The sequence below is a fragment of the Staurois parvus genome, unplaced genomic scaffold (genome assembly GCF_062004578.1).
Source record: "Staurois parvus isolate SC_StPar_1 unplaced genomic scaffold, SC_StPar_1.0 ptg000886l, whole genome shotgun sequence".
Taxonomy (NCBI): domain Eukaryota; kingdom Metazoa; phylum Chordata; class Amphibia; order Anura; family Ranidae; genus Staurois; species Staurois parvus.
The window spans coordinates 5750146-5764667 of NW_028318682.1; positions in this window are offsets into that span (position 1 = coordinate 5750146).

The following is a 14522-nucleotide window of genomic DNA, read 5'->3' on the forward strand; positions in this document are numbered from 1 at the left end:
CAGGTCCTCAGATACGAGTTCCTCTCCAGCAAGGAGAACTGTTAGTAGCACAGCAGTGAAATCACCTCTTACTCCAAATCTCCTGAGACTAGCAGTAAGAGGCAACGGTGGTTTAGAAGAGGGAGCGGCAACCCATTGTTCATGATCTGCCCATTGATCGCAGGTAGGTAATGGGTAGATCTTGTTGTTGCTTTGCCAACCCTTCAGCTGAAATGCTCCTCCCCCATATGCAAAGTGGCACAGGGCATCAACATAACTACATGCCCTGTGCTGATTCTACTGACCCTCCTCTCCCAACCATTCCAGGTACTTTTATGTGACATCACATTGGTTGGATGAGAGAGGAGGGATAGCATGGCTCAGCATGCCAGAACAGGTACCACTATGTCACTGCAGCTTTGCATATGAGAGGAAATCACAATATGCCCTACAAACTGCTGAATTCCATGCACTGCCCCACTGACCTTTGTACACTGCCCTGCTGACCCCTGCACACTGCCCTGATGACCTTTGTACTCTCCCCTGCTGACTCCTGTCCTCTACTCTGCTGACCTCTGTACACTGCACTGCTGATTTCTATCCTCTGCTCTGTTGAGCTCTGTACACTGCCCCTCTGACTTATGTACATTACCCTACTGACCCCTGTGCACTACCCTAATAACATCTGTACTCTGCCCAGCTGATTCCTCTCATCTGCTGACCCCTGTACACTGCCCTACTGACATCTGTAATCTGCCCTGCTGACTTCTCTCCTCTGTTTTGTTGACCCCCGTACACTGCCCCACTGACCCCTGTACACTGCACTACTGACCTCTGAACTCTGTACTACTGATCTTTGCACACTGCCCTACTGACCCCTGTACACTGCTCTGTTGACCCCTGTACTCTGCCCTGCTGACCCCTGTACACTGCTCTGTTGACCCCTGTACTCTGCCCCGCTGATCCCTGTAGACTGCTCTACTAACATCTGTATTCTGCCTGATGACTTCTCTGCTCTGCTAAATCATATACACTGCACTGCTGACCTCTGAATTCTGTCTTGCTGACCCCTGTACACTGCCCTGCTGACCCCCTGTATATTGCTTGCTGACCCCTGTACACTGATTTGCTGACCCCTGTACACTGCACTGCTGACCTCCGAACTCTGTACCACTGACCCCTATACTGTGCCCTGCTGACCCATGTACTCTGCCCTATTGACCTCTGTACACTGCCCTCCTAACATCTGTACTCTGCCCTGCTGATTCCTCTCCTCTACTGACCCCAATACACTGCAATGCTGACCTCTGAACTCTTTCTTGCTGACCCCTGTACACTGCCCTGCTGACCCCTGTACACTGCCCTGCTGACCCCTGTACATTGCTTTGCTGCTCCCCGAACATTGTCTTGTTGACCTCTTGTAAACTGAGCTGTTGACCCCTGTACACTACACTGCATTGCTGACCTCCATACACTGCTCTGCTGAAAAGCCCACACAGTCATGCTGCAACCACATACATTGCATGCAATAGCAGGACAGTTGCAGCTTGACCCTATTCACTTGAATAGATCATATATAATGGAGGTACTGCCAACTGAGTGGGACACTTAATTTTTGCTGCATCACAATGCCAGCATGTGTTCATCCCTGAACAGCTGCAGGTTTTTCTTTAGGTGGGCAGTAAAAACCATTGCTCAGTTGCCTGTTTTTAACACCTTCCCCCTCTTGTTGCTTGTGTGAAAAAGGCCTTAGTTTATTAAAGGACTGTGGGGTAGATATACTAAAACTGGAGCACTCAGAATTTGGTGACGCTGTGTGCAGTAGCCAATCAGCTTCTAATGTCAGCTTGTTCAATTAAGCTTTGGCAATAAAACCTGGAATATGAATGGTTTCTATGCAGAGCTGCACCAGATTGTGCACTCATCAGTTTTAGTAAATAACCCCCTGTGTATCATAAGCAACTGTCTTTTTTTTACCGCTTTCCCGCCACCCTATAGTAGAACTACTGCTACAGGGCGTCAGGGCTGCTCAAAATCATATATATACGTGATTTGCGCCCGCCGCCCTACCCACGCTGCCATTGGCGGCTACAGATGTCAATCACGGGTCCCATCCAGAGATTCGCCACCAGCACCCGGCAATCGCTGAGGTACACGGACAGGGGAGAGACCTGTGTGTAAACACAGGTCTCTCTCCTGCCAGCAAGGACATGCTGCTGTGTATTTCTCGCACAACAGAGAAATATACAGCTGCCTGTTTCCCAAGTAAAACACACAGCACATGTAAAACACAGCACAGCACACAGTTAACCCTTTGATTGTCCAAACGTTAACCCCTTCCTGACCAGTGTCATTAGTACAGTGTCAGTGCTTTTTATTAGCACTGATCACTTTATTAGTGTCATTGGGATGTTAGTGGCAGTTAATCAGTTCCCACCCAGTGTCAGAATGTCGCTGCAGTCCTGCTATAAGTCACTGTTCACTGTCATTACTAGTATAACAAAAATAAAAATAAAAATTCCAGTATATATACCGCCATTTGTAGACTCTATAACTTTCGCCTAAATCAATTCATTGACATGTATTGTGATTTTTTTTTTTAGCAAAGATATGTAGCAGAATACCTTTTGGCCTAAATTTATGACAACATTTTTTTTTTTTTTTTTTTACTGGATATGTTTTATAGCAAAAAGTCAAAAATAATATTTTTTTGTTTATAGTGCAAAAAATAAAAAAACATAATGATCAAAACGGTGATCAAATACCACCGGAAGAAAGCTCTATATGTGGGGAAATAAAGGACATAAATTTAATTTATGTACAATGTTGCATGACTGCGCAATTCTTAGTTAAGGTAATGCAGCACCAAATCGCAAAACATGGCCTGGTCAGGAAGGGGGGGTAAATCCTCTGAAGGACAATATTCTTGTTCAACTCTCCCATTCTTTCATCTATCTCAGTGATCTCCTGCAGTTATCTTCATGTATACCTCCCAACTTTGTGAGATGGGAATGAGTGACACCTATTAGCAAAAGCATGTAGGCATAGACCACACCCCCTGACATGCCCCCTTAAAGTGGGATTAAACCCACAAGTAGTTTTTTTGACCACCTTTATATTGGCTTTAGAAATTTGCAAATGCAGCAATTTAGAAGTTGAATGAAAGGTTTAGCAGTTGGCAGGGGCAGACTGACCATTTGGAAACTGCCCGAGGGCCCAGGGTCAGTACGGGGCCCCATGAGATGCCCCTGGTACCTTTTTCACAGGCTTTTTTGAGTTTGGGCAAGGACACAGGGGTCCCATGATCCCCTATTGCCCGGGAGCCCCATGAGTTGTCAGTCCGCCCCTGGCAGTGGGATACACTTTTTGATAGATAAATAGTGCATTTTATATACAACCATATAGTTCAGACCAAAATGAGGGACAAATGATGAGGAAAGAGGGACAGAGGGACTTTGTTCCAAATGAGGGATAGTCCCTCAAAATCAGGGACAGCTGGGAGCTATGCTTCATGCACTCCAGTGATGGCTGCTTGGCATTTGTCTGGGCAGGTTTCCTGATTGTAACATTGTGCCACGCCTGCGTATAGCCACTCTTGGTCTCTCATCTGACAGGGTGGCAAAGCATGTTCTGTTTCAAGGTCACACTGGACAATACGAATAAACCTTTTAATATAACGATAACAATATAAAATGAAGACGTTCAAACATGCGTGAGTTGTAAGTGAAACGTTATGCTTTATCATTATATGAGAAAGGATTGCACGCACTTGCGTCTTAGCACCGTGCATCCTTGCTTTTCTTTATGTTTTAACATCATATGCACTTCCCTGCTTGTTGTGAAAGCCGCAGGAAAACATGCTATTCTTGGATCTTTTCTAATGGATTTATTCTCTATTATTTCCAGTGTATTAATGGTCTTGTTGTGACTCATATTTACAATGCTAGGGATGAGCGCTGTTCCTGATTACAAACTTTGCCAGTCTGCAGGGTTCTAGACATTGGACCAGCAGGGGTAAGAGATCAATAGTGGATGTGCTTGTTTTTGAAGATCCTAGATATGTGTGTCAAATGGAGTTTTAGCTGTTAGGCTATAGTAGCCCTTCGATGTGTAAAAACAGAAAACAAAAAGGTAATATATTCCAATCTACATGACTTTAGCTGATGTGGCTGCTGTTTTTGTTTTTTTTAAAGAACATCAAGTATAGAAAGTACATGTTGGTCCTGCCAGAAATGCCTTGTACTTTTCACTTCCTGTAAGCTAAAAAGCATAAAAAATGTTAATTCTCTTTTGTACGTTCCAATGGTCCACCATGTACAGTGCCTTGAAAAAGTATTCATAGGTTTGACTTCATATTATATGGTTTTGGTAAATCTGTAAATTGTACAAGAAAATGTCATAATGTATGGCAAGCCCAATGCATCATGAGTTGTATCTGTAGTCATTTTTGGCAGGGGTTTCCTGAGAACAGAAAGTTATTTCAAGGGTTCCTTTATGTTGAAAAGGTTGAGAATGACTGCTTTAGACTGTTCTGTACTCCAAAGGTTGCCAGTCCGATTGTTTCTACCTGCATTCTAGAGGATTCTAGAATCATAGTTTGTTGGAAAGACAGATGGGCAGTAGGAATTTTTATGCGGCCTCTAGTCAATTCCTGGGGAGCTGTACCCAGTAGGTAGCTGGGGAGCTCATAAACACTATGGGGCCTGGTGCAGTTAGTGCTAGTTCTAGGTCCAGTCCTGCAGGAGGAGGAGTCCCTAGCCTGAGGGGGCTCTGCCCCTCTGGTAGGTTGTTGGAACTTTTCATAGTGATAGATCTTTTCATAGTGAACGGATAATACTGTGCAACTTGCTGCCTCTGCACCAATGTTTGGGAAAGAACGCCTTAAATTACAGTGGTCCCTATGGGGGTAGTGCTACACCTTTCTACTTTATCCAAAACTAAAGAAAGATTTGCCTTTAGTTAGAATTCAATAGATAGCTGCACGTTTTTCCTTTTGACAGGAGCAGAGCCAAAGGGAGATGAGGCTGGGAAAAAAGCTGCATTGATGGTTTGGGGAGCAGCATATAACAAGCCTCATTCCTAGCCACATCACAGTTCCAGTTACATCTACAGTGCCTTGAAATAGTATTCATACCCCTTGAAATTTTCCACATTTTGTCATGTTACAACCAAAAACGTAATGTATTTTATTGGGATTTTATGTGATAGACCAACACAAAGTGGCACATAATTGTGAAGTGGAAGGAAAATGATAAATGTTTTTCAACATTTGTTACAAATAAATATCTGAAAAGTGTGGCGTGCATTTATATTCCGCCGCCTTTACTCTGATACCCCTAACTAAAATCTAGTGGAACCAATTGCCTTCACAAGTCACCTAATTACTTGTGTGTAATTTAAACTCAGTATAAATACAGCTGTTCTGTGAAGCTCTCAGAGGTTTGTTAGTGAAAAAACAGCATCATGAAGGCCAAGGAACACACTAGACAGGTCAGGGATAAAGTTGTGAAGACGTTTAAAGAAGGGTTAGGTTATAAAAAAATATCCCAAGCTTTGAACATCTCACAGAGCACTGTTCAATCCATCATCCAAAAATGGAAAGAGTATAGCACAACTGCAATCCTACCAAGACATGGCCGTCCACCTAAACTGACAGGCCGGGCAACGAGAGCATTAATCAGAGAAGCAGCCAAGAGGCCCATGGTAACTCTGGAGGAGCTGTAGAGATCCACGGCTCAGGTGGGAGCATCTGTCCACAGGACAACTATTAGTCGTGCACTCCACAAATCTGGCCTTTATGGAAGAGCGCAAGAAGAAAGCCATTGTTGAAAGAAAGCCATAAGAAGTCCTGTTTACATTTGCGAGAAGCCATGTGGGGGACACAGCAAACATGTGGAAGAAGGTGCTCTGGTCAGATGAGACCAAAATTGAACTTTTTGGCCTAAAAGTAAAACGCTATGTGTTGCAGAAAACTAACATTGCAAATCACCCTGAACTCACCATCCTCACAGTGAAACATAGTGGTGGCAACATCATGTTGTGGGGATGCGTTTCTTCAGCAGGGACAGGGAAGCTGGTCAGAGTTGATGGGAAGATGGATGGAGCCAAATACAGGGCAATCTTATTAGAAAACCTGTTACAGTCTACAAAAGACTTGAGACTGGGGCAGAGGTTCACCTTCCAGCAGGACACTGACCCTAAACATACAGCCAGAGCTACAATGGAATGGTTTAGACCAAAGCATATTCATGTGTTAGAATGGCCCAAAGTCCAGACCTAAATCCAATTGCGAATCTGTGGAAAGACTTGAAAATTGCTGTTCATAGGTGCTCTCCATCCAATCTGACAGAGCTTGAGCTATTTTGCAAAGAATGGGCAAAAATGTCCCTCTCTAGATGTGCAAAGCTGGTAGAGACATCCGCAAAAAGACTTGCAGCTGTAATTGCAGTGAAAGGTGGTTCTACAAAGTATTGACTCAGGGGAGCTGAACAGAAATGCATGCCATACTTTTCAGATATTTATTTGTAAACAATTTTGAAAACCATTTATCATTTTCCTTCTCTTTCGCAATTATGTGCCACTTTATGTTGGTCTATCACATACAATCCCAATAAAATATATTTACGTTTTTGGTTGTAACATGACAAAATGTGGAACTGTAATGAAGATGAACAAAGTCAATTATGTTTGAAGTGCAGCCTATGGGACAACCATGGCTCCCTCCTTAGGTACAGTGAAGAAATCAGTGTAGCCACCAGGGATCAAAAGTCGTCTATTTGCAGAATTACCAGGACAATTAAAGAGAAAAATCATAAAAAAATAAGTAAATGCACCCACAGTCTAAGACTTATCATAGTCTTCCTACCCAAAAATATGGACTTTTATATCATTACTATCACTGATCTGTTTTTTCTTTGTATACCCAGTAAAACTAACTATTGGCTATAGCACACTGCTAGGATTATTATCTCTGTTCAGACAACCCTGTCACAAATTTCAAAGTAGAAAAGAAGGTTCCCCTAGAAAGATAAGCTATTAAACTGACTGGTCCCACCGAACACACCACCATTCTTCAACCTCTTTAAGAGCTTACTACCCAGACACACTTCCCAGCCAATCGCTGTGGTTCCTTTCTCCAGCCTCTACATCAATCCAGGACAGAGTAGTGATATAGATGCTGAAGAGGGGAACCACTGTACCCGTTACTTGACCAGCAATCAGATACTTCCACAAGTGTGTTGGATAAAGAGCATTTTCTTGGCACTGTAATTTTTAAGAAGAGCAAAGATTGGTAGTGTGGGCAGCAGGACAGGTAAAAATATTATCTCTTCTTTACAGGAGAACCTTTTTTTCTACTCCTTAAGTGACATTGTCACTTTAGTTGGAATATACTGTAATGTATCCCCCATTTTTATTTTAGTGGTGAAAAAATTACACAATTTATGTTGCCAATGTATGTGGGCTGGGCAACAGGTTATCCTTACTTGCCGGGTACTTGACTGTAAGCCCACAGGGTTCTTGAGCTACACCAGGCAGTTTTACTCGCCCTGCACATGGGGTACCTTTCCTGTGAGTATGCTCATGAATGCCCTGGGATGAGGCTGAGACTGCAATCAGGTGACATGAACCTTAAGGCAGGCCCCTGACTTGGAGATGAACCATGCACCGCGTGCAATGAATGTATGTACTGAGTTCCAGTGAAACATGCCGTTCTGTGCCACTGCACACCTTGGCTGAGAATTGTTGCTTTTAGGAAAGCCAATGCCCACTCCACCTATCCAACATACCTCTGCCAACTCACTCCCAGTGGCAGAATGGGTTCCCGCCAAGCACCTAACACAGACCTCATGCATGCTCTACATTAACTCCTCTCACTTGTCCATACCATACGGCAAGGCTGAGGGTCTCCATGATGTGGATTTGGTCCTGGATGCTACAGGAAGCCAACAACTGGGGAGGGATTCACAGCTCCAACCCCATCACTACCTAACCTGAACCCAGGCATCACGCTTCATGACAGGCTGCTATTCACTTCAAACTAGTCCCTGGTTACCCTTGGCAACTGTTGTCTTCCTTCAAGCCTGATGCCAAGTTAACCTCTCCTGACTGACTTGATTCATATCTCGTATGTGCTTTCACGGACCCAATTTCATATAGCTGTCATGGGTCCGGGATGGTACAACAGGAAATGATGGCTACTTCTCCAGAAGAGAAAAGGTTGCTGTAAAGGCTTGTATATATTTCCATGGAGTTTGTCCCCAGTTGCCATTCCCTTTGGGCATCCCATACACCCTTTACCCCATCCAAGTTCATATTCCCCTAATAAAATCCAAAAAACAAGTTCAAGGACTGGTTACTGTCTCCTTGATGCAAGTGTGAATAAAAAAAGTGTGCTGCCTGGCTGTGCAGGACTATAGGGGGACCCAAATCTTTAGCAACTCCTAAGGGGGCAGTGCTACAGTGGCAATTTTTACCATATGAAGAAATAGTTTTGTAGCAAGCATATCATTATTCAGCTACAGAAACTGTGGCTCCTTTGTGCTAGAAATGAACAGCAAGTCTCCCATGAAGCATGGTCCATAATGGATAACCATACGGCACTAACATCTAGGAGAAACCCACAACTGATCGGATTGTTCAGCATGTATCCCATTTTCCCCTGTTGTCAGTGCAAAGATATGAAGATTACATTCCCAACTTCGACGTTTTATTAAATCATCAGACTGAATGAGATGCCTTTACATTTATATTGATTCCTCTGAGCTTCAGGTTTAAAAAAAGCTACTTATCTCTAGCATATATTATCCTAAAGTCATAAAAAGGACATGAGAGGAACTTCACATTTGCTGAGTGTTTTGTAATCCTCAAAAGATTACCAGACTGCACATTATGAGTGAACGGATAACATTTTAAAAACAGATTGAGCATATTACTGTGCAGAGCGTTAGGAAAGAGAACAAAATCAGGTTACCTCAAATACTTGGTACATAGAAAGGGCTTTGACGTTCAAGAAAATATAGAAATTATTAATATTATTTAATGTATTTGTATATTTCTTCTGTTTTTCAAAGAGCATTTGCAATTGATGTTCAGGGCCTTAATGTGAGTGGTAGTGCAGTGCCCAAAAAGACATTTCCATTGGTGTATGGGTAAAATCACATAGGTAGTAGTTTGGATTTTGTCTAGAAGGACCAGAAACCAACATGAACCTAGCTCTAAGTCCCCTAGGAGACGCTGGAAATTTGCCCAGGTTCTTTCCCAGTGGATTGCCCTGCAGCTAGGCACATGATCACAGTCACTCTTTTCCTGAATAAACATTCTAGGGGTGTTCTTTGTGTTGTTTTTATTTTTGAAGAATGTGGATAGGGTTGAGGGAATTGAGTGGGATACTCAAAAAACAGAAACGATGTACAAGTTGAGGATAGTGATTTCCTTTCTATAAAGTTGCAGCAGAGGTCCTTGCATAGCAAACTGTGGGCTTGGCATGTAGTAGAAGCAGTTAAAAGGAGGCTTCTTTCCTTAGTGCAACAAGAGCAGAGTCCCTTCACAGAGAATTAGATAGACTTTGTTCTTCAGAATACCAGCCGATGTTCCCTTCAGCAAACACACTGCTGATGCTCTAACACAAGAAGGGTGCCAGCAGCCAAAAAGTCTCTAAGATCTCTCACAGTAATCTGCACTCCCAGAATGTCCAGGGAAAGTTGGTTGCCTCCTTCCAACTGACACCTTTTCTCCAGTGATGCCAGACTAGATCTTCAGATTACGGCCCTCAGTCAGCTCTCTGTTGCATCAGCATCCAGGCCCTCAGGTCGCCCACCCGAGGCCTCACAAACAGCTAGTACATGGCAGCATTGCCTGGAGAGCAGCAGCCCTCCAGTGTGGACAAATCATCTCCAGGAAAAAACCCAGAAGCTCAGTCTCTCCAAGTAGTTGTCCACTTACCCAAAAGTCTTTAGGGCCCTGCTCTCTGGGATTGGACAGTGATGCATAAATACTCATACTTCCATCTGCATAGCTCCGCACCTATGTTCCAGAGAATTCTACCACTCTCTAGAAGCAGAGGGAGCTATCAGACTAGCAGCAGCTGAGAACAATGAACTGACCTAATTAATCAGCTGCACTGGATACAGTGAGTACAGCTAGATTTCCCTAACACACTGGTTATGGTGAGGCAAGCTAAATTTACCTTACCAAAAACACACACAGCTCCTCTTTAAACAGTGAGCCAGCACTAAATCTAACTAATCCTAGCACCTATCTGGGAGGGTGCTACATGAATATTCGAAGAGAAGAGGCATCTCACCAATGGTTGAGAGTATGAATATTTTATTTTTTTCAACGTATTCCAAAAAGAAACATGTCTCTGGGGTTCTAAGGGATGCCCGTTTTCAGGGCTTATTATCTGGGTAATATTGGACTGATTGATGAAAAAGGTTAAAAAGCTCAGAAGTAGAGTTCACTATCTGGGAGAAATCAGGCTGCTTGGATCATCTTCTGAAGCCTGTATTCTCAGAGATACTCTTCCGCCTTCTACTATGCTACTTCTGCTATGCTACTCCTAGTTCCTTCTCTCTAAAATCTTGTGGATTGTATCCCCAGAGGTCTCTGCATGCTGGAGAGCAACCAAAACGGAATCGCTGCACTGCACTTCATGTATTTCAGTCCACGTTACAAGAGTAAACCCACCTTGGACCCAACACCTTCAACCCATTCCTTCTCATAAAATATGAATGTGGCATGTGACTGGAACCCATTGTTGTTGGTAACATCTGAAGATGTAATAAGTCTTCAGTGCTGAGGATGTGAAAAAGGTCAATGTCAGTTATTGGCACTTTGACAAATCTCTTGACAAGAGTTAGAGGGCCTTTCCACAAAAACTGTTGGCCCCCAATCCCGCAATTTGGATGACAGGCTGAACATATGAATTGTGCACCCCCTAATGGCTGCTCTGCTGTTCAAACTGCACGCATGTACAGTGCATTCTCCCCTGCTCCAGCTGAGCTCATTAGAGGCCGCCCCAGGCTGCACAAACTGTGCACATGAGCAGTGAACTTCCTTCTTTAGTTGATCCAAGCTAGAGAAGGAGAGAGCATACTTCACACATGCACAGTCTGAATGGTCTGGAGTGCCTCCTACTGCCTTTTCAGGACATAATCTCTTGAAAGCTCACACCCACACTAGTTTATTCACCTTTTTTAGATTCCCCTCACCTAATTCATCGGAGCCAGGAGTACATTACCTACGTAGGTTCCATGAAGAATGGTGTCAGAGCTTACACACAATTGATTATATTTTCCCCTCCTGTGCACAGCAGTGCTTGAGTCTGGCGATTGACCGTGAGGATGGCATCATGGGAGGAGGTCACATGCACAGGCATTTTGATGGAGCTGTGGGGGAGTACAGTGAAGGTGATTATAAATCACTTAGTTCCATGCTATCTGCCTGTCGTACATTATGTGAAAAAAATGACATAATTAAGCAAATGACATCCTGTTCTTTTGGGTATTAGTGTTTCCTGTGCAAGTCTGTACACCTGCCACCAATGATATACACACACATATAAACAGTGTGTATATATATATATATATATATAAATATATATATTGGGGTATTTTCAGTTAAAAATGTGGAGGCAGCAAGGAAGGAGTATATACTGGACATAGACCACATGAAAGGTCCATCTCCATGTTCCTAATACCTCTGTTCCTCAGGGTCCTATTTAGGTGAAGATTTAATGTGCTATATATGGAATGCCCATTTCCAATCTTTAAAGTCACACCAATTTGACTGCAAACAAGGTGAAAATACTTTACAGTAGAAGAAAGGTCCATTTCTGTTTCTAACACAATGTTTTCCGCTAATGAGTGGCACCTTCCTAATTAGCTGCTAGTGTTTAGGTAAATTTAATTTTTCAGCTTCCCTATAATAAGGGGAGATGTAATCAGTTGCTTTTGGCTGTTCTGGGTTCTGCTGGTACAGGCTCACCTAATTTCCCCTGCTTCTCACTGAATTATGGTATACGGTATAGTGGGTGGAAGAGTCTGACCCTAGCATGGATATTCATGCACTCTCAGCCAATCCCTGGTCAGGAGAGTGAGTGACCAGTAGAGGGCTGAGATAGGTAAAAATAGGCTGGCGCCTACATAGCACAGAAGTTTCTTGTTCCTGGGGGAGTAAGACCCAGCAGCACTGTAGAAGTCCCTTTGGGGTCCCAGCTACAGTTAGTGCTAAGGGACCTCCATCCAGAGTATCATGAAGCAGTATGAGAAGTTCTACAAGGGATCCAGGCTGAAGGCACCAAGTATAGAGACTGGCTGGTACTACAAGAGTCATTATAGTATCCAGGCATAGTGACTAGTAGCCTCAAGGATCCTAGAGACTTTCCTTGCCACCTTTGGGAGAGCTATTTACAGTTTGACTCAGGACAAAACTCCTGTTGAGGGGTTCCTCCATTGAAGTTCATTTAACCTTCACATTTAAGGGGATGGTTACACCCTGAAGGAACACATCAGCTTTTGTGGCCTCTGTTGCATTTCTGCTATCTCCTTTTGGAGTATTCCAAAATTCACCCTCACCCTATCAAGGTAAACCAACAAATTAACTGCCAAAAGACATACACAGCCTGTTTTCTGAGTTGAGTGACTGTGAACTTCTGTGCCACTACCTGCCATGTGCTATAGTCCATCAGATAATGGAACCTGGGATCAAACAGCCAGCCTGGTCTGGGGTCTCTGCTACACAAGAAAAGATACATGATAGTTTTTAAACTATCTCCAAGCAGATTTTGTCTCGCCCATACATACTCTCTCACATCATTCTATAGTTTCCAACTTACAGAGTCTGCCACAATCTGTTCCCTGCTGGCGTTTTATCTTCTTCTCTGAAGGTGGAGACTAACAATCCAGTGATGGAGTTTGTGCGTGCTACGAAACAGTCCCCTCATCATGGCAATATCATGCTGCTGCCTGAGAAGACTCTGCCTCTAGATAGACAATAGAAAGTGTCCATGACACCCAGGCAGTGACATGGGCATCTGGTCCTTGATTTAGGTGCATTAAAAGGGGCATCTGCATTATTGTATTTATTTTTTTTTCTATTTATTGCTGCAGCAGCTGTTTATCGGTAAATTGTTTGTGGGGGAGGTAGGAGGATCCCTCAGTGGAGCGCAGTTTTAAAGCAGGTTTTGTAAATTTAACTCTTTGAGTATTTTAAGTCCCTTTACACCATTAAAAACACCATAGCCGCCCTAATTTCACTGAAACTGCAAATTTGAGCTTAAATATCCAGTTTGGCTTTTCTAACCAAAAGTTTGGTGAAGCAAAATCTCAATTTTCCACATGCATAATAAAGAATATATATACTGTACATATAGAGATATATGTGGCTGGGGACAACTCGCCCAGTGTACATGGGGCCCTTCGCTCTCTTTGCTGTGTACAGGTGCCTCCCGCATCCACGGTACATACACCTGCTCAGGATGCAACAATTTGAAGGAGACAACATGCTAAACTGTCCCATTCCACTAGTTCAGCTAGACCCTGCCGCCCATCTATCAGTGACAGAAAGGGTCACCAGGAACCAGCACGGACCCCATGCACATGCATAATTAACTCTTCCATACCAAATGGCTAGAACCATAGGGTCTTTGTCACAGGCATCCGGTCCCAGTTGTTGGGGTACTGACCCCTCGTGAGGTAAGCTCTTAGCTGCTCCTTTCACGATAACTGAGAACCATCAACCCTGCTGGTACCACTCTCCCGCTGTCTGGCTGTCATATAATCCTTTCCTTGTGCTTGTTGCCCCAAGCAATAGCTTGTCACCACGTCACCCCTGGTGTGCACCACAGCCCTGCTCTTCTATCTGCCATTACCACCATGCACCCCATTGGGTAACTTCAGCCCAGGCAAGACAAAGCTTTAAATATTTTACTTGAGCAATGCAGCATGATGAGAATCACAAGATAACAGTTCAACTTAAAGTGCAGTCTTTTCCGAAAATAATTATTTTCTAACTACAGGTTTGTGTACTTCCCTGGCATACCTGCTTAGAAAAGAGTCTATGGCTGACATCTTCTGGGAGGACTGCAAGTCCCAGCATTCCCCATACATGTGGAAGGCTCCAGGACACAGTTTGTAGCAGCTCTTCTGTCAGGAGCAGAAGTACTCTCTCACATCTTGCTGGCTGTCTCAAGTCTTTCCTTCCCATGCAGCAGGCACGTCGGCAGGCTACTCATACAGGCAATATCCAATGAGGACAGTTAATATTGGAAACACAGGGGGACAGAGCCCTCCACTGGTTGCTGGAGGATGAGTTTACATCCCAGCTGTCAGCTGTCCTTCTTCCCACAAGGCTGGAACTTGTCTTGGCAGAGCCCCCCCCCCCCCTCTGATTTTACATGGGGGGGAGGCAGAGCCCAGCAGTAGCCTGCCAAAACAGAGATTCAGGAGATACTATGAGATACCATTAGCCCTTTCCCTCCATGCCAGGCAGCCGCTAATTAGCATTTCTGCATTAATTACAATGCAGTGCAGACAGGGCTAAAA